Source organism: Lygodium microphyllum, chromosome 13 (genome assembly GCF_053477565.2).
Source record: "Lygodium microphyllum isolate KBCC chromosome 13, Lygodium_microphyllum_v1.1.10, whole genome shotgun sequence".
Classification (NCBI taxonomy): Eukaryota; Viridiplantae; Streptophyta; class Polypodiopsida; order Schizaeales; family Lygodiaceae; genus Lygodium; species Lygodium microphyllum.
Genome location: NC_141147.1, coordinates 110070362 through 110090046, shown reverse-complemented (window position 1 = coordinate 110090046; position 19685 = coordinate 110070362). Strand labels below are relative to the sequence as shown.

The following is a 19685-nucleotide window of genomic DNA, read 5'->3' as shown; positions in this document are numbered from 1 at the left end:
CTTGGGCTTAGTGTATCCACATCTCTATAGCATCCCCCAAAACCACTCCCTCTTTCCGGCCTAGAGATCGACCTCGACTACTCAAAACTAAAGCAACAGAGCATGCCAAAGTAGATCTAATAGAACAGCATGATGTTGTTTGAGATATCTCTCCTAGTTTGCCATATCTCTAAATTGAGTGACTTGATTTGGAGACATATGGGTGAATATCTCCTCCAAATCTTCTTCACTCATCCCTTGACTCATCGTGCTCTCCAAGTATCATCAAAGGTCACCTAAACAGACCAAAATCAATGTTAGCATAATCAATATAAATATTCAAGAAAAGCATAGTAATATAACTTTGAAAAAAATGATGTTACTTTAGATGTATATTCTAGAGTATCCTTATAAGCGATTCATCAATTAATTGAGTAGGAAAATGCTGCAAGTATAACGTAGCCTATTGTCCCATATCAATCTTTTAACACAACTCCCCATACACTAGAAGGTTGATAGACATGTCACCACAAAATGATGAGTTCACCTCTTTCTCAAAGAATTCTTGGCCTCTTGTCTTTCCTTGATAACACTCCAAGCCGACATCCACCCCTTGCAGTATCAACCCCTCCATCTACATACTATCCTTATCTACGCTGGGAACATTTCTTTCATCAGACACTGTCACACTTCAGGGAGCTGAAGGCACAACATATCACCATCAAGGTTATTGAGGGTTGGGATAGAAATTTACATGTTCATTAGAATCACATACAAGAGAGATTCAACATTTGTGACATATCTGTGCCGTGATAAAATTTTAAAACATAGTTTATGCATGTGTTCACAATGGATTGGAAAGACAAACATGTCATGCAAATCCGTCTATCTTTTTTGAAATATATTTTGAGAAATCCAAATGGACCTCGTCAAATGATTGCCGTGGCTCCTTCTAGTACCATTTTGAACCACTGCACATCGAATATGATCATGGAGAAGCTATGGTAATCCATTGAGATAACACTTTGCAAGTTCATAAAATACTCCATAATCTATAATGGTGTTTGGATCTGTGGCTTACCATCGACTCTCTTACTCAAACTTTGCCACGGCACCATAATCCGTTGTGGAGTGCAGTTTGTCGATGCGCTCAACACAAAAATGTTACCCACGTGACTACATTGCACTCTATATTTTGTACTATACATTGAAACACTTAGATTAATTGTCACATATAAAATCTAGATATGACATCTTATAGAATATGTGGTCACCTTTGGACTACATCCCCTCGAGTATTCCCACTCCTCTGTAAAGACCTCCATCCCTTCGCAAGAGGGTGCGATCAAAGCTCCATGTGACCATCCTATAGACATAAACCACAACATCTCCTCCATGCCCTCAAGATATCAAATCATTCGATGGCATGTATTGAGTAAAAATTCCAATCTCATTGTATTGTGTAAAAATTCCAATCGCACTTTTTCTCGATCTTTCTTGGCTTGCTCATATCTAGCAAGCCATGTCTCCATGAATTCATGGTGTAACATACAAAAATGATTCACTTTCTTCTCCATTGTAGCATCCATCCTTTTTTCTACCCCATTTCCAACCACCACATCTCTGGTAATCTATCATTGTCCTTCAACGAGTGACCATAGCATATTGTTGTATCTGAATCCACTGTTGGTAGCCAGTGTGAAATATGTACTAATACCTCCAACATTAACCAATCTTCAGCTATGCTACATTTTGGGCGAGTTCACTGTCACATAAATCCTTTTAGGGTTTTCATGAAGTGCTGCAAGAAGAACATCCATTCCATATAGATAGGTCCTGCAATCTCCACTTCATCTACAAGATGCACCAAGAGGTGGGTTTATATTGTGAACATGCTTGTGGGAAGGTACTTCTCAAATACACAGACCATCTCCACTGCTCCCCACCTTGCAGATTCAATAGAGGGTGTCTTGATCTCCTTCTATGAGATCCATAGCAGTAAATTTGATAACTATAAGTTGTCCCGCCTATTTTTGGAGTGAGGCATCTTGCGATCACAATCGATAGTATAAATTATCACAAATGAAAAAGCATTACAACCATCGATTAGACTCCAAATAGAAAAATATATAGACCACTTATAATCGGATGCAAGTACAAACCTGACATATCTTATGCCAATCATGGGATTTTAGCCTTGATAGTTGGTCGCCTTTAGAAAAAACATATTTGAGAGAATGCATGATACCTGTTCGAGTTCGAATAGACCTGATAATTTTGTTCACAATGCACTCTTGTTTAGTGTAAAAAACCCAAGGAGCATGAGATAGTTACAAGCGACCATCAACACACTCAACTATGGCCAAAGCACCTTCATCTTCCCAACCTCCTTCAAATCCATTCATGCCTTTGCAATGTCTCTCTTTCCTATAATGTGATCCTATATTAAGCTACCCACATTCTTCAAAATATGCATGGGATCCAACAAGTGGTTCATCTATAAGCGGGTCCAATACGACAACTCATAGAAAGTCGAGAACTGTCACATTCCGTTTGGATGTGACTCTATGTGGATCATTTTCCACTCGTACCAGCTTTGGGAATTTATTCATATTGAAGGTCATTCAAGAAAACCTTCCCTTAGTTCATGACTCTCCAACATGAAAGAGATGTGTCTTTGATATGCCATCTTATTCATGGTTCATGACATTCGGGAGTCTAACTATGGCCCACACAATAGACATGCATGATAACCTAAGGTAACTAGACTTGTTCCAATACCTCTATTTATTGAATACAAACTTGAAAGAGCTATGATAGATATGACCAATGAGAATGGAAGCCTACTTTTGTGAGCACTCCCCAAATCTTGAAAAGTCATGCATGGTCTACATGAGAATGGATCATATATTGGTAGACCTTCGACCATTGCACTTACTCATATCTTCCACGACAACCCCTTTCTCCCTCAAAATCTTAATCTCATTCATGACGAATGGACAGAGATAGATGTCCATATTCTTGACTTTGTAGTGGCCAGGAACGAGCAATCTAAGGATCATGTGCCATTTCTTCATAGAAATCCATGGCGGGATGTAGTTAACAAGGACTACATGTCACACACTATAAGAAGTTGAGCGGAGACCGAATGGGTTCACACCATCTAGAGCAAGACACGAGCCAAAGATTCCTTTACTCTCGTCGTAGAAAGCTTGGAAAAGTAGAGTCAATGTGGCTCCATGTGCGTGAATCCATTGATATTTGTTGGACTTCATCTATGGATTTATTCTACGCATGCCACATTGTCAAGCTTGCCATGCCATACTTGACATATGAAACATGTGGCATATACAATGGATAAGTGAAAAATATCTAAGAACTTTCTGAGGGATGGTTTGCCCTTTCTAGTCTTGTCCATACCTATGAGCACCACACTTTGGACATGTCTCCATAGTCTTATACTCCCCTCGAAACAACAAGCAATAATTGACACATGCATGGATGCAATAATCATTACAAGACTCATGCATGATATTTTCAAGTGTTAATATATGATACTTTAGCAAACTGAAAAGAAATCATCTAACACCTTGTAAAAGCATAACTATTTTTCATAATGGTGCCGAAAAGAAATCAATGAAGCATATGTTGAAGGTACTTGAACAACTCGACCACACTCATATCGCTCCCCCCGTATTTTACTTGCACACTTAGGAGTACAAGTAATTTCTTCAGGCGAGATACTCGGCATCCATCATATAATGGTATGGATGCTTCCTCTCTTAGCAGATTAGATGTCTCGGCATCCACGGGTATCAATGCATCAATTATTGCCTCCATATCAAGCTCCAAGTTTGTGTTAGGAAAGTCGAAAAGGCTGTCTATCTCCTCTGGTATTCATGGTATATATTGGGTCGTGCTTTCCAAGTGGTGGATTGGCTCAGACACTCCATCCATTGTATGTCCATGAACTCTTCTAACTAGCCACAATAGGTGCAATCCTCCTTGGGATGAGACATCACCTCCCTGTATAAATTTACGGCCACATTTTCATGTTTTTGTATATGTTATTCAATTAGTTTGCAAATATAAGGCATAATTGATACACATTTTTCTTACCGTTTGCTCAAAGTTTGAGATCACTTGATCAATAATCTTCGATTAGAACTTGTCGAAACATCGTACGTGTTCTATAGACAAGTGACGCTTTCGTCTGATTGCTAGTTTGCATTGAGAGCAAGGACACGAGACATGCTGATTAAGATATGCTCGCAATCTTGAACATCACAACCATCATCGTTTTCCATTTTCTCTACCTTATGACAAACAATTGCTTTTTGTTCTCAGTCTCTATTTCTTTTTTAATTTGTTTGAGAAGGGATTTCTTCTCTTGTAACTCCATAAAATTAATGTCAACTGAAACATCTTGGTTTACAATACATAACTTTAGATACATGGAAATTAGACACATTAATAGTGTGGTTAACCATAGATTCCTTTAAAATAAACATTAAATAATTTTTAGATTTTCTATCCACTATATCTACTTAGTGTTGGTTCTAATATAGGGAAGATAATCGGTATTTATAAAGCAATACATACCATTCCATATCCAACATGTTTTATAATGTAGAAAGATCATAAAGTCAATCTAAGGTGTGCACAAATTGATCCCTTTTTATCCAAATTAAGTCTATCACATAGGAAAAGTTTTACCTCAATCCCACAGGGATCAACCTAAAGCAAGTCTTAATTGTGACTATAGTCTCTTACCATGGTTATCTAATATTAGCTTAGAATAACTACTTTGTTATCATCTCTTAAACTTAAGTAGAATATTGCATTGGTTTAAAGAGAGTGAGAAATGAGGGGAGTAATATGCATCAACCACTTTATTAATAAGATATAGTGTCGACTCAGGCCCCCTAAAATAACATTGATTTGGATCTAGGATGACACACTAGGATAGTTGAAATTCGATCATTCTTTCCTAACTTGACCTAATTTAGCATTTTAGATTTTTAATGGAATTCTCTTGGCTAACCAAGACCACTTTGTTGTATAAAAATCCTGGGCAATTTAAAGACTCCCTTCCCTCGAAGAGTAGCATTAGTTTTCTAACTAATCTCACACAATTTATCCACCTCTCTTTGTGCTTTTCGTTTTATGTTCTCTCCCCCTTTTGTTTCTCTCTCTCTCTCTCTCTCTCTCTTTGTTTTCCCTCTCTTTCTTTCTTTCCACCCCCTCGTGTTTTTCCACTCATTCTCCTCTCTCCCTCCCTCCCTCTCTCTCTCTCTTTGTTATCTTTCATGTTTACTCTCTCTTTCTCCCTCAATGCACCTCATTCTAAAAAAAAAAAACAAACAAAAGAAAACAAGAAAGAACAAGCACAAACCAAGAGAAGGAAATGTACTCACCGCAAAGGCCTAAGGATGGATTCTTCATCTCCTCTTCACGACGGCCCCTCTTCTTCCTTCCTGCACTTTCTCCTCTTCTTCATGAATGGCGATGGTAGCACCGACGGCGGTGAGAAGCTCTCATTCTCTCTCTTTCTCTCTTCCTCTTCCTCTCCCTCTCAAAGCCATGATCTCTTTCACACTCTCTCAAACTCTTTACGAAAAAATGTCGCGCTTGGGTTTTGCTTGGTTTTTTTTTTCTCATTGTACTATCGCTATTTGCATTGCTATTTGTGATGCAAAAAGTGATGCTGCTAATCTATGTCACAAACACCTATTGCTATGCCCCTATATCCTTATAGTGCCAATTGCATAGTTGGCATAGAGTTGATTTGAAACATCCGCATGATCTTTTCTTTGCATCCCCTCCCCAATAGCACTCTTCATCAATCATGAAAGACATGGAGGAACATTGATTGGAGGATAAATCTATCGATTATGAAGCTGTCAATCAATGTAAATTTGACCCTCATTAATATACCCAGTAAAATTAGGAATTGGATAAGTAATATCGTTGTTTGGCAGGATCAAAATGGAAATTTTTGTAATGGATCTCTTTCTCGCTTGGAATCTTCCTACACACTCATAAATTGTGACCAAGTCAATGTACATGTAACTAGGTTATCCATGACGACCCAGTAACTTCCTCTCGTATTGTAGAGACCTCTCGTAGAGCATCAACATAAGAACTCATGTTTGTGAGAATAACAAGTACATTCTTGCCAAGATTATATGTTAGATACTCAACTGTTGTGAGGGCAATCCTAGGAGTAATAATACACTCAATGGTAGGATCATTTGCCAAATTCAAGAATAAAGTGAATGTCTCCATCAAGCCATTTTTTTCAAAGTCATGTTTCAAAAAATGATTAGTTTCCATGTTTACTCCCATGGCCACAAACACTATAGCAAAGTTATCTTCTTGAACATCATCCATCAGATTTTCGTATCATTTCACAAGACCTGCTTGGTAGCAGATCTGGGCTATAATTTCATTGTGAGGTAGACCTGTTGCGGAGCATAAATACCTTTTTGTGTGTGCTTTGAAGTTCTCACAAAATTGGAGCTTTTGAGATCCAAGATAGGCTTGATCATGTACCAACCTTTCTTGGCCTATTGTTTTTGTAGTTGCACACACTTTCATCACACCTACAAGAATTACCCTATCTAGATCAATACCCTTCTTTAGTATTTCATTATAGAGTTTGAGGACCATATTGAAGGGGCCATGCAAGGCATATCCAATGATCATTATGCCCTATGATACAATGCTTCGACTTGGCAACTTATCAAACTCTTCATGTGCCTATTGTAGGCTAGAACACTTCACATACACATAAGTAGGAAAAGTAAATGATAGGGAAAATGGAACATTTCCTAGCTAGAGAAACTAGGAAATCACATGGTAAATTTTCTACATAGGGAAATTTCCCTATGGGAAAATTTCCTACATAGGCAAATTTTCCTATGTAGGGAACTATATAGGGAATTTTCTCTATGTAGGAATTTTCTCTAACTAGGAAATGTTCCATTTTTCCTATGATCATTTACATACCCTAATTATGTATGTTCTTAAGTAGGAAATTGATAGGGAATTCCCTTTTTTCTTTCTAAGTAGGGAATGATTGAAATTTTCTTGTGATATAAGGGATGGCATTGGCAACAGGAGCTGGAGCAATCTATCTATAGCTATTATAGGGAATGCCATGGATCAAGAGAGAAATCTATCTATAGCTATTATAACAGACATACTATAATACTCTAAACACCTCTAAACCTACACTTTTTGACCAATAAGACAAATTTGAAGCTTCATTCACTAAAAGAAATGATAATTTCTCACCACTTAAAGCATGAGAAGCACAACTAGACAACTAGATATGCCTTTTTATTGTAGTCCCAACCTCCTCCAAATAGGTTGCACAACTAGACAACTAGATATATTTCAAAAAAAAAAATCCAGCTTTCTTTGGTGACTAAGGAGATTCACAATCTGCCCCCTTGAAAGATTTTTCCATAGTTGCATTGCATCATGCACACTGTCTCTTACTTGTTTCACCTAAGCAAGGAAATAATTTGAAATTATATATATTCATAGATAAAGCATGTCTTTCAAGAATGCAACAAAAAGCATCGAAAGAAAATAATACAATGGTAAAGAACAACCCTTGTCAAACCGACAAGATTCAAGGATACTCAAGGTGATTGACTTGAAAGACACTAATGCAAGGCCAAGATTGAAACCAATGCGAGTAAGTGTTTCAGTATGCTGCCTTCCTTGTTGCCCAATTTTTGTTCTCCAAAGTTTCATATATGCATGGCATCAACAAAGTTAAATGTCGTTGAGTGAAGGATCCAACTTGTTACATAGGATATGCATGTTGAGATGAACCGACATCTCAATGCACAAATACTAGATGAGGGCCCCTCTTCTTGAATCAGAAGACCTAGACCAATTAGGACTTGATGAATTTGAGTCAAGTGTATGTTCACTTCCAAGGCCATCTACTCTTGTAGCCATGCTTGAAGTTTGGAGCTCTAGATTATGCATTGATAGAGCCAAATCTTGGCCATCTAGGACAACACTCATCAATGACTAGTCAAATTCAAACAAGCTACCATTCAAAAAACCCTGTCTCTTGTAATTGCACAACCTATATACCATAGAAGACATCAACAAAAAATAAGAATACAAATGAAACCACCCTTATCACAATATATCTTCTACACATTTTGTTTAGAAAGCTAGAACTATGACAATATGCAACAAGTAAAATTTCAAAGTTCACTTGGCCATGAATAATGACAAACCAAGAAGTGATTCAACATGGACAAGTATATTGATTATATTCACATGCTTTTATAAGTGAAACAAAAAGAGCTTCGTCTTTTTCAATATCCCTCTGATGCATTCGTTTGAATTTGGTCATGTATCCACCTACTTGTTTCCAAAGCTCCTAGGCTTGTGCATGCTTTATCAATGCTTGCAAAAAAGAATATATGAGGTTTTTTGTCCTCTTTTTGCATTTCATTGACAAGATTGAGAGCACAAGAGCTATCCCCAACTATAGCATATCTTGCAATCAATACATTCCATGACACTACATCTCTACATGACAACTTGTCAAAGACTTTGCATGCATCCACCAGACTTGCACACTTTGTGTACATGTCAATGACAGTATTCATAACCTCAACATCTAATTTAAGCCCAAATTTGAGTACATATCATGTATTGATCTACCATACATCATAGTTCCAACAAAATTTCATGCCCTTAGAATGGACAAGAAGCTAAACATGTCAAGCTTGAGAGCACAAGAGCTATCCACAATTGTAGTATATCCTACAATCAATGCATTCCATGACACTACATCTCTACATGACAACATGTCGAAGACTTTGCATGCCTCCACCAGACTTGCACACTTTTTGTACATGTCAATGACAATATTCATAACCTCAACATCTGATTCAAGTCCACATTTGAGAACCATATCATGTATTGATTTGCCATACATCACAGCTCCAATAGCACTCCATGCCCTTAGAATGGGCAAGAAGCTAAACCTGTCTAGATAAATGCCCTTCTACTGCATGCTGGTAAAAAGCGAAACTGCAATCATGCTGCTTACAAGCTCTACATGTGTTGCAATACCTTTTCTACCAAACTGAGCACTCCTTCCAATTCTGTGCAGGTTAGTTCATAGTCTAGCTCACGGGGATATTCATTTTTTTTACTGGTAGATCCTAGTTGACCATGAGAGTGGCCTCAGTTCTCTCACCACAAAAAGGCCCCACAATAAAAAAACCAAACAATACAAAAAAATCCAAACAAAGTTACATTTAAAAAAATTGTTGGTTCATTTTCATTAATATTGTACCTAACAGTTTCCACACAACAAACAAATATGTACATAAAACCTTCTTCATAATCCATCAACATGAACATAAGGATACAGAATGAATAAACTAATGCATGTTTGTGCACATGCATAAAACAAAAGCTAGTAACTACAAATGCTCCTTGTGTCTGCACATAGTCCGTAAAACACACTGCACATCAGCCTATAAACACACCTAACATATACAAACATAGATGTAATAAGGTATGTACCCTACACACAAGATAATTAACCTTTTCAAATTTTTAATCTCCATATGTACTCACTCTTTATGCCTATGTCATACTAGTTTAGAAGAAAAGTAAAACACCAATACAATGAAACCTCGGGGGGTTTACTATATATATATTCTCTATATAATGTGCGTTCATGACCTATTTATAAATATCCTAATCTGTGAATTTTTTTTCAATAAAACACAACCCTTTTCTATTCAATCTGTAAGTAACCCCTTTATATGACACCCTTCTGTATGTTAAAAATGTATAAAAATGGTACTTTAAAAACCCCTTATTTTGAACTCACGTTATATATACATATATTCATGAGTGACCCCCCCGAGAATGAAACCCAGCAATCCTGCCACGCCAATTCAATACCATGAATTCTTTGCAAATATGTCATGCCCTACTAGTACAACTTTGCCAATAGTAGGAGCTACTGAAGGATCATTGAATGGCTATTCATAAATTGTGATTGCATTTGAGGCCGTAAAGGGCCTTCGCCCTATACACCTGTACATCTTATGATGGAAAAGCCTAAAGATTGATCAACATAGACCTCCTCCTTCAAATCACCATTAAGAAAGGTAAACTTCACATCAAGTTGATAAATTGGCCATCGCTAGCTAAGGCACGAACCAGCCTAATGGTATCCATCCTAGCTATAGGTGCAAAGATGTTATAAAAATCCACTCCTAGCCGCTATGCAAAGCCCTTTGCAATGAGCCGTGCTTTTTGCTTATCCAAAGGTCCACCATTGTGGTATTTGGTCTTAAAGTCCCATTTAACACCAATCACCTTCCCATGAACATGCCTAGACACAAGGTCCCAAGTGCCATTCCACTCAATAACATCCAACTCCTACTCCATAGCCTTCTTCCAATGCTGACTACAAAACCTCCTTCAAGAGGTGGACTCTCTATCCTGCAAGGCACAGGTCATTAAAAAGGAGTTAATACAAACAAGCTTGGTGGAATGTCCTACGATCCTCCGAATGTTCTCACAACAAGATTGATATTATTTTGAACTTTCTGCTCAAGAATCCAAATAGACTTTGCAGGTAAAATATTTAGCATCTAAAAGACCCGAAACATAACAATTGAGTTGTGATCCAAGTTAAGGATATAATAGTTCTAAGTACAAGTTTGTCTAGATTGCGCCAAAATCCTATCCTTGCACAAGCTGAAATAGGCCAAGCAATGTTTACACCTCAAGCCTAGGACACCATAAAGAGGAAAACAAGTTCAGTAATCCACATAAGAATGATGGATGATCACAATACTTTGAGACTCCCCCTTTAACACGCCTTTGAACCTATGCTTTCTTGGTGTTCTATAATACCAAACAACACTATGAAGAATTTCACATTCTTCAATATCCCTTTGACATAAGATTTTAACTCTAGAGTTTTTCCAATAGCTACTTTGGCAACCACTCCAATGAGTAGCCTACTAGACATAGATGCAAAAAGTACAACCACTATAGTAGGTGCATTTTTTGCATCTAGAAAAGTGACGAGCCTATCAAACAACGTCATCTTTTCTAGATGCAAAAAATGCACCTACTAGACATAGATGCACTGTCAATTAACTGCACACAGCCTAGCTGTGGTCGTTTGGTGCCCATAGTTAAGAGGTGGGCCTACTGATTACATATTTGGCAAGTGATGGTGAATACCTGAGTCTCTCATAACTCGTACTGCAATCGCCTTGATCAAATATTGTGGTGTTGTTCCTAACCAAGGCCTTAACAATAATAAACTCACATAACGTGTACATGAAAGCATCCAGTAGGTAGATATATATACAACCGAGACATGTAAAGATGACTTCAATTATACCACACTCTCAAGTCCAATCAGATAGCTCCTTGAAGAAATACTCCTCCTTGGCTAGATGATTGTACTCATGTGGAGCAAATTACTACATCAACAAGGTCTCTGGACTTGAAGTGTTTGTGTATTTAAGTTCTAAGGAACAATTAAAAGGAATACATTTTGTTTTTCCTTGATCTGTTGTGTTTTCCAATGGTGTAACTTGAAATCAATGTAAAGTATAGAAAAGCTCACACTGATCGATTGCTTGTGTTATTGGTTAAGTTATACCATCAGATCTCACTGTTTTTCTAACTGAAACAAAAAGCTTATACAAACCCTTTCAGCAGTAGCCAACAGCTCTTCGGCTGTGTTCACATCTACAATGACAAGTTGCTCTTCTTCTTCTCCATGAGCTCAAAAAGTCTCTTTGCTGTTGCATTCTACGCAAGAAGAGTATGTTGGCTGTAAGACATCTTGCTCTTAGGAGGATGGGGAACCTGCCCTTCTGCTGGGCTTGGCAAGGACGTCTGATTCTTTGCTAAAAACTGTCGCACATAGGCAGCCACATCTTCCATTATCTTCCCATGCTACATGAGTACCTCCACCATATGAGTCAGCTCCAGCGCAGCATGAAGCTTCACGCCGTTCTCATGTAGGTTTGCATGGTCCCCCTATTGTCAATCCATCAGTGAGCAGAGCGATAGTCTTGAGGATAAAGATACTGGTGTGGCGACGAGGTTCTCAAGGATGAAACAGGACTGCCTGGCCAGGGTGGAAGATGTCCTCGATGGCCTTGCGTGTGCCATAGTCCTTGACCTCCTTGTGGCGCATGACCATGGGAACGCCCCAAGCAAGGGACATGGCGGTGGCAATGGGGAGCACGGTGTGGGGGATGCCGTAGATGATGTCAAAGCGGAGGGAGGAGATGGTGGGCCAGTTGGCCTGTGCGACCTACGTGAGCAGGGCAGGGAAGGAGACGATGACACGGAGGTCTATGTATATGGGGGAGGTGATGCCGCTGCTGAGCTTGAAGCTCTCGAATTTGACTACCTCTGCATCATGAAGAGCCAGGGCAAGCTTGTCGAGCTCAGAGAGATCTCATCCATGGCAGCTCACTCATCTTTTTGTGCTTTTACTCTTCAAACTCAACTTTACAACCTCCTCACGTACACAATTGATGAAATGGCCCAAACCTCATTAGCCTTAGTGCCTTGGTAAAAGTGATCTAGGTAGTAAAGATTGATTATCATTTCCAAAAGTTGGTGCTTTAAAACTTCATCAATGCAAATGCAAGGGAAGCTATAGGGGATACCAACCACTAATGCCTTCTGAGTGCAGCAAGGAAAGAAGAATAAGAACCACTATTGGGTTCATGGCAAGAAGGAATCTCGCTAAAGATTGTTCTTAGAAGAAAACTCAACATGTAGAATGGTTGCCTATAGCTACTAAGACAAAGCCTTGGATCCAAGGTGAGGTGGCCCAATGTGGCCACCCCCACCTAAGAGCTTCTTCTCTAACCTCATGGTGGCAACTTCCTACTTTATCTGATCAATGGGAGGATTCATGAAGTGGTATTTCAAGAGGAGGAACTAGTGCCTTCTTAGGAAATATTAGACCATTCACCTTGAGGACTATGGTACTTATTGGGTGTACTTTTGTTTCACTTTCTTCAATGAATCCATTGCTACATTTTGGGAGGTGATTTCTAAGTCTAGTCCTCAATGTGATTAGTAGCCGGGATTGGCTTTTTCTTCTACATTGAGTGCTCTTTCAAATGTTATGTATGAGTGATGAGAATAGGATGCCTTCATGGACTTTGCGAAACTCTTACTTGGACTACCCTAGACATTAGTAAGCAACCATATATGTGGGGAGTTGTTTCTTCATCCCATGCTTTGACTTGAGGAGTCTTTTTTGGGCTATCCCTCATGCACATCTAGTCTATGCATAGGACTGGGACAACCATGAATCTATCATTTTGTTGAAGTCTTTTAATCATTTTAACATTTGTTCACTCATAACATTTATTGAGCATCAAGAGGAGGTATTAAACGTTTGTATATTGCTTTATAAATTTTTATTAGGGTCTCTCTTGTAGGATTTCTCTTAGGACTTGTCCTCTCAAGACTCATCCTAGTTGTAGCCTATATATAAGGGCAACCCTTTTTAGCACCACACATATTATGTGCACTTGATATTTACTCACTCTTAGTTGGTGCTTCACTTCACTACAACAAAAAGGCTCCATAGACGTGCTTATAGACGCAATATTTGAACTATGATAAAAAATATCGGGCGCGTTTATTACCGCGTCTACAATTTCGTATCTAAAAGCGTGCTTATAGTCAGAATTACATGCCCATATAGACACGCGTATTGACGCGCTACATAAATATATAATCATATTTATAAAAAAGTGGATATATTCATATTGTGTGTCTATAAACGCGTATATCTATGCGTCTAAAAAAGTGTTTACTCTGCAAGCTTTTGACGAGAATAGACGTGCATTTATCTTGCAATTTAGACGCACTATTAGACACTGCAAAGCCACATGCTCTTTAGTTTTTTTTTCCCCATCAACATCAAATTATATGCTTAGGAAAAACAGAGAAAGATTATTTCGAAGATTTTTGTACTGAAAACAAAACAATGTATGTAGAACACGAAATTTCATATATATAGATGAACGTTTTTAGATGATGAGTTCTAGTGCTTGTGACCTCAAGCATGGTCATGGTCGCAAGCACACTAAAAGTAATACATATCAAAAATGAAAATTACAACCCAAGGGGAGGCATGCATGCATGGGGCTCCTCTACATCTCCTCAAAAGAGGCATCATCACCGCTACCACCACCGCTGCCTGTGCCACTGCCGTTGCCGCCACCACTACTGCTAGTCCCCCCCTTTGCTATCCTCAACTGCATCAGGGTTCACCTACACAAAGGATTAAGGTATATTAATATCATTACAAACAATAAATTAGAGTTACCTATACTTTTCATGTAAAAAATAAAACATACCTCTTCTAGTGGTGGAATCCTCATGGCATGATTATATTGCTCCTCCGTGATGAGTCCCTCCTCGTAGAAATACTGCCAAGTGGATGCCCGGTTATGACCTCGATGTTAGCCTACCTCTCTAGGAGTAGGTATCCTACCAACGATATGATACTACAAAACCATTTGAACATACAACGTATTGGAACACACTACATAATGAAGTGAAAGAAATTACAAAATTTAATTTTAAAAAAGAAATCAAATAATACTTACAAACTCAGCCTCCCATGACTCCCTGCCACCCGATCCATAATGCAACGATCCCATGGTTGCCATCTGGATACCTCACGCCTCTGTATGCTGGTGAATTGTCTTTTTCTTTGCTACTCTCTTCTTGGCCTCTTTCCACTCCCTGTGGTGGCAATTGGGTGGTTGGCCATATCCAGGGCGCGTGTTATAAGGTGAGACCTCTTGTTATGAAGTGCGTCTCTCACCTTTGACCATCCCCAATCATCTGGGAATCGTGAATTCTCGGGATTAGAGTACCTTCTATGTACTCCCACAGCACCTCTTGCCACAAACCATTTTCTTGGTGCTTGAAGGGAATCATGCAATCTTTGTATATGGCATGCACGACACTCTTGAAGTAGGCTATCACTTCCCTCCCCTCAAAGTCATGCAAGATACCACCAACATCAGTGACAGAGTAGTACATTTCTGGAGGCTCACCTCTCTCATTTTCCGATGAGGGTGATCGAGAGCCACCACCTAGGCAATCCCCACAAAGCCCTCGACCTCCTCATCCTCCCGCACGACTCTCCCTCCTCCCTCGACGGGCACTACCCTCTACCTCACTCGATGCATGTGCTTCTACAGATGCACGTGCTTCGGCCGATCTATGTACTTCAGCTGATCCTTGTGCATCAGCTAATCTGTGTGTATGCATAGTGCATAGAGTACCTATTAGTAGAGGTGTGCCAAGGTTTGGTGTTTGTGCGGCAGTGCTAGGCAAAGATGTGATAGGTGTCCCAGACATCACACTGAAAACCTCCTCTGCAGTCGGAGGGCAACCAACATAATTGGTCATCTCCCCCATGAATTGCTCCTTGTTTGGAAAACCTCCAAAAAAGCTATTAACACCTCTAGAAAACTCCGCTAAGGTGTTGTTCATGCGTTCCAACTCAGAATCAGTGTTGGAAGATCCAGGATTCCACATCTATACAAGAAAAAGCATATTAACCTATGCTAATAAAACATATTACATGCTGCGTCTATATCTACGTCTCTGTGTGTGTCTATACCTGCATCTACACTGTCATCTGGACGCACTGACAAACGCGCATAGTCGGACCATTTTTTTCAAACTTGGTTAAAAAACGTGCAAAAAAACCTCCATAGATGACAGTCTATAGCATGTAAAGAGAGAGAGAGAGACAAACAAACAGAGAAAGCAAACAAGATTGAGAGAGAGAAGAAGAACTCACCTTCTTTGCTTGTTCCGATGGGTGGTGGCTAGGTTGCAATCTCCTTGTCCTCCTTCTCCCTTCCCTTGGTAAGTTGCTTGAATCTTCTTCTTTTCCTTGTTGTTTGGCTCTTATTCTTTACTCTTTGGCTCTTCTTTCCTCCTGTCCTCTTTTTACTCTTATTTCCTTCCATCATTGTCTTCATGAAGTGATAGATAGACATGAGCAGTGATGTCGAGCTCGAACTACAGAAAACACGCAAAAAACGCAGAAAAGCATAGGTTTGAAAAGAAAGCCACAACTTTTATTTTATTTTTTTAATTTTTGCGTAGCGTATCCGTAAGTGTGTGTAATTGCGCGTGTATATGCGCAGATAATACTTATATTTATACGCATTGACAGACGCGCAGTAACATATAAATTGATTAGATTATAGCTTTTGGTTGTTTTTTGATCAACATGACATGACTTTCCTAGTCTTTCAATATCAAAATATTTGTCTCCATATTGTAAATATCAATACATGCATTTAGGGAATATGACATATATAGATTGTATGTGCATAGTGGTCCAACAAATCAAGCCTCTTTCTTATTTGCAGGCATTATATATTGTAGTTAAACTCTAACAGTATATATTGTGCGAAAATGTGTCATTGATTTAAGCTAAGATCTTGATCTACATTGCTATTCATATAATTTCATTTATGTTGGGTTGGCCAATCTGCTTGATTAATGCAAGATGTGCTTGATATGATGTTTTTGATTGAGAATACTCGTGAAATATATAGAAAATCTTAAGATAAGAGATGGTATACTAGCAAATCAATTGACCTATGTGGTGACATATATAACAAAGCTTGAGGATAAGAGATAACACATTGGCAAGTCAATTGGCACATATGTGGTGACTTACTAGACCATCCCACTTGCAAATGCATACAAGTATCAATAGGTGGATAAAGCACGAATGGTTTTTAGCTAGAGAGATATAATGCAATGAAGGTGTATATGAAAGAGATAGAGAAATGCATATTATCCATAAATCAATCAAAGATATGTATATAAAGTGACTTGATATAGTAATTAGAGTATCGTCATTTTTAGGATGCTCCATTGACTTCTGCAAGTTCCCATAACCTTGAAGTAGATAGCCAACCACACTGTCCATGGAAGGAAAACTTGACCTCAAATTAACCAAGTTAATTTACTTATATATTTCATAGATAAGAGATTTGTAGTTGGCTTGTTGGTATTGCAAAGTATCATTACAGTGATCTATTTTAGTCACCAACAAGTGGACACAGTGGCTAAAGATGATGAAAACAGGATATGTGCACATTGACTACATGTGGTCCACCTTATCTAAAATTCTATGTGAGCTATAAGTGCACCTTGACATGATTGGAATAGCTTGCACATGCACAAGCCAACTAATTTACATCAATCTACTCATGCTATGAATTGGCATGCATGTCTTGCTTTTTCTTTGATTGTATTGATTGTGATGTATATTCCTCGAGAATAATGAGAATCAAGAAAAGTGAGGGTACTCCCTTGAATCAGTGATTAAGCTTTGATCTATAAGTTTACGCATGGCTAGGTTAAGTGCACAACAAATGAGACATGTGAGTGTATTGATCAGTTCTCTCTCTCTCTCTCTCTCTCTCTCTCTCTCTCTATATATATATATATATATATATATTGCACATGCACAAGTCAACCTTTGATCTATAAGTTTTCGCCATGGCTAGGTTAAGTGCACAATAGATGCAACATGTGCATGTATCAATCAATTCTTTGATAATTATGTCATATATACATCCAATCATTATGCCCTATCCAATCACATTTGTATAGGGCATGATTGGATGTATATAGGGCATGAAATCACATATATATAATTAGCTTTGAATGATTGAATGTATATTTGTAATACTCAGAAAGAAGTAAAGTTGGTAATGTATATCATGTCCTATACATGTATGCCTATACATGTATATCATGTCGTATATACATGTATATCATGTCCTTATGATCCTATACATGTATATCATGTCCTTATGATCCAGGTGTAATTATGTTGTATATACATCCAATCATGCCCTATCCAATCACATTTGTATAGGGCATGATTGGATGTATATAGGGCATAAAATCACACATATATAGTTAGCTTTGAATGATTGGATGTATATTTGTAATACTCAGAAAGAAGTAAAGCTGGTAATGTATTCAAACAAATACTAGCTGTTAAGAGGTTTGGTCATATTTAGGGACTTTATGAGAAATGAAAAATATGTGCGTTTATTTTCGCATCTATAGGCGTGTTTATAAACACGGATATATAGACGCGTTCTGTATACTAGCGTAAATAGACGCATTGATACATGCGCCCGCTTTTTCGCGTGTATAGTGTGCATCTATAGGGCCTTTCTCTTGTAGTGCTTCTTGGCTCTAGCTCCTTGCAAGTGTTCTTGGTAGCTTGTTTTGGGGTAATTCTTATGTGATCTCCATCATTGTTTAGTTAGTTTTATTTTTTGTCATTAAGCTTGTTTATGCTTTGCATAGCCTTCTTACTAAGTGCATAGCCTTATGACAGTGTAAGGGCATGCTCCCTCTTGCTTTAGGGGAGAAGTGTGCTAACCCAGGAAGATAGTAGACTAGTCCTCTCTAAACCCAACCAATCATGAACAAATCCCTTGCAAAAAAAAGTGTATTTCACCATTTGTGAAAGATCCTCCTTAAAGGGTATTCCACCCATGGAAAACATGAATATCAATAACCATATCTCGAAATACTAAACATTGGGGCAAGGACTGATTTCTGACATTGATTGTTTATTTGGCTCAATGATTTGGCCCCCTTTAAGGAGGATACATTTTTGTTAACAAACACTACAAGGAATTGGGCAATTAGCGACGCTGATTAGCGACAGCGGATATCGGCGTCGCTATTGGCGTCGCAACTGGCGTCGCAAATAGCGATGCCACAGGGAAAAAAAGCGCGGCCGAAACCAAAGCGCCATTTTCATTTTCTTTTCTTTGCCTTTTGAGAGCGAGAGCGAGGGAGAGAGCGAAGGCTTTGTGAGAGAAGAAGAGGAAGAGACTTGCTACCACCGCCGCCGCCGCCACCGCCGTTGTTCGCGAAGGAGAGGAGGAGCCCTCGTTGCAAAGAGAAGCCGCCCACGCTCGCCATATCTCATTGGTGAGTCACCCTCTCTCTTTCTTTTGCTTGTTGAAGGTTTAAATCGTTCTCTTTTGCTTGTTTAGGAGAGGAAATGAAAGAGAAGGAGATGGAGAGGGAGACAGAGGGAGAGAAAGAGAGGGAGAAAGAGAGGGAGAGGGAGAGGGAGAGGGAGAGGGAGAGTGCATTCTCTCTCTCTCTCTCCCTTTTGCTTGTTTAATGTTTAAATTACTTTCTTTTTTGCTTGTTGAAGAGAGGAAACGAGAGAGTAAGAGAGAAAGAGAGGGAGAGGGAGAGGGAGAGGGAGAGGGAGAGGGAGAGGGAAAGAAAGAGAAAGAGAAAGAGAAAGAGAAATAGAGGGAGAGGGAGAGGGAGGGGGAGGAAATAAGAGAGAGAGAGAAAGAGAAAGAGAGGGAGAAGGAGGGAGAGTGCATTCTCTCTCTCCCTCTCCCTTTTGCTTGTTTAATGTTTGAATCACTTTATTTTTTGCTTGTTTAGGAGAGGAAATGAGAGAGAGAGAGCGAGAGGGAGAGGAAGGGGAAGGAAATGAGAGAGGGATAGAAAGAGAAAGAGAGGGAGAGTGCATTGTATCTCTCCCTCTCCCTTTTGCTTGGAGGATGTTTAAATCACTTTATTTTTTGCTTGTTTAGGAAATG

At 38.9% G+C, this 19685-nt stretch overlaps 2 pseudogenes; both read right to left on the bottom strand.

Moving 5' to 3' along the window:
• Positions 1–5723: 5723 nt before the first annotated feature.
• Positions 5724–6447, bottom strand: LOC148027036 (V-type proton ATPase subunit B 2 pseudogene; annotated as a pseudogene).
• Positions 6448–11674: 5227 nt separating this feature from the next.
• Positions 11675–12900, bottom strand: LOC148027035 (uridine 5'-monophosphate synthase pseudogene; annotated as a pseudogene).
• Positions 12901–19685: the final 6785 nt, after the last annotated feature.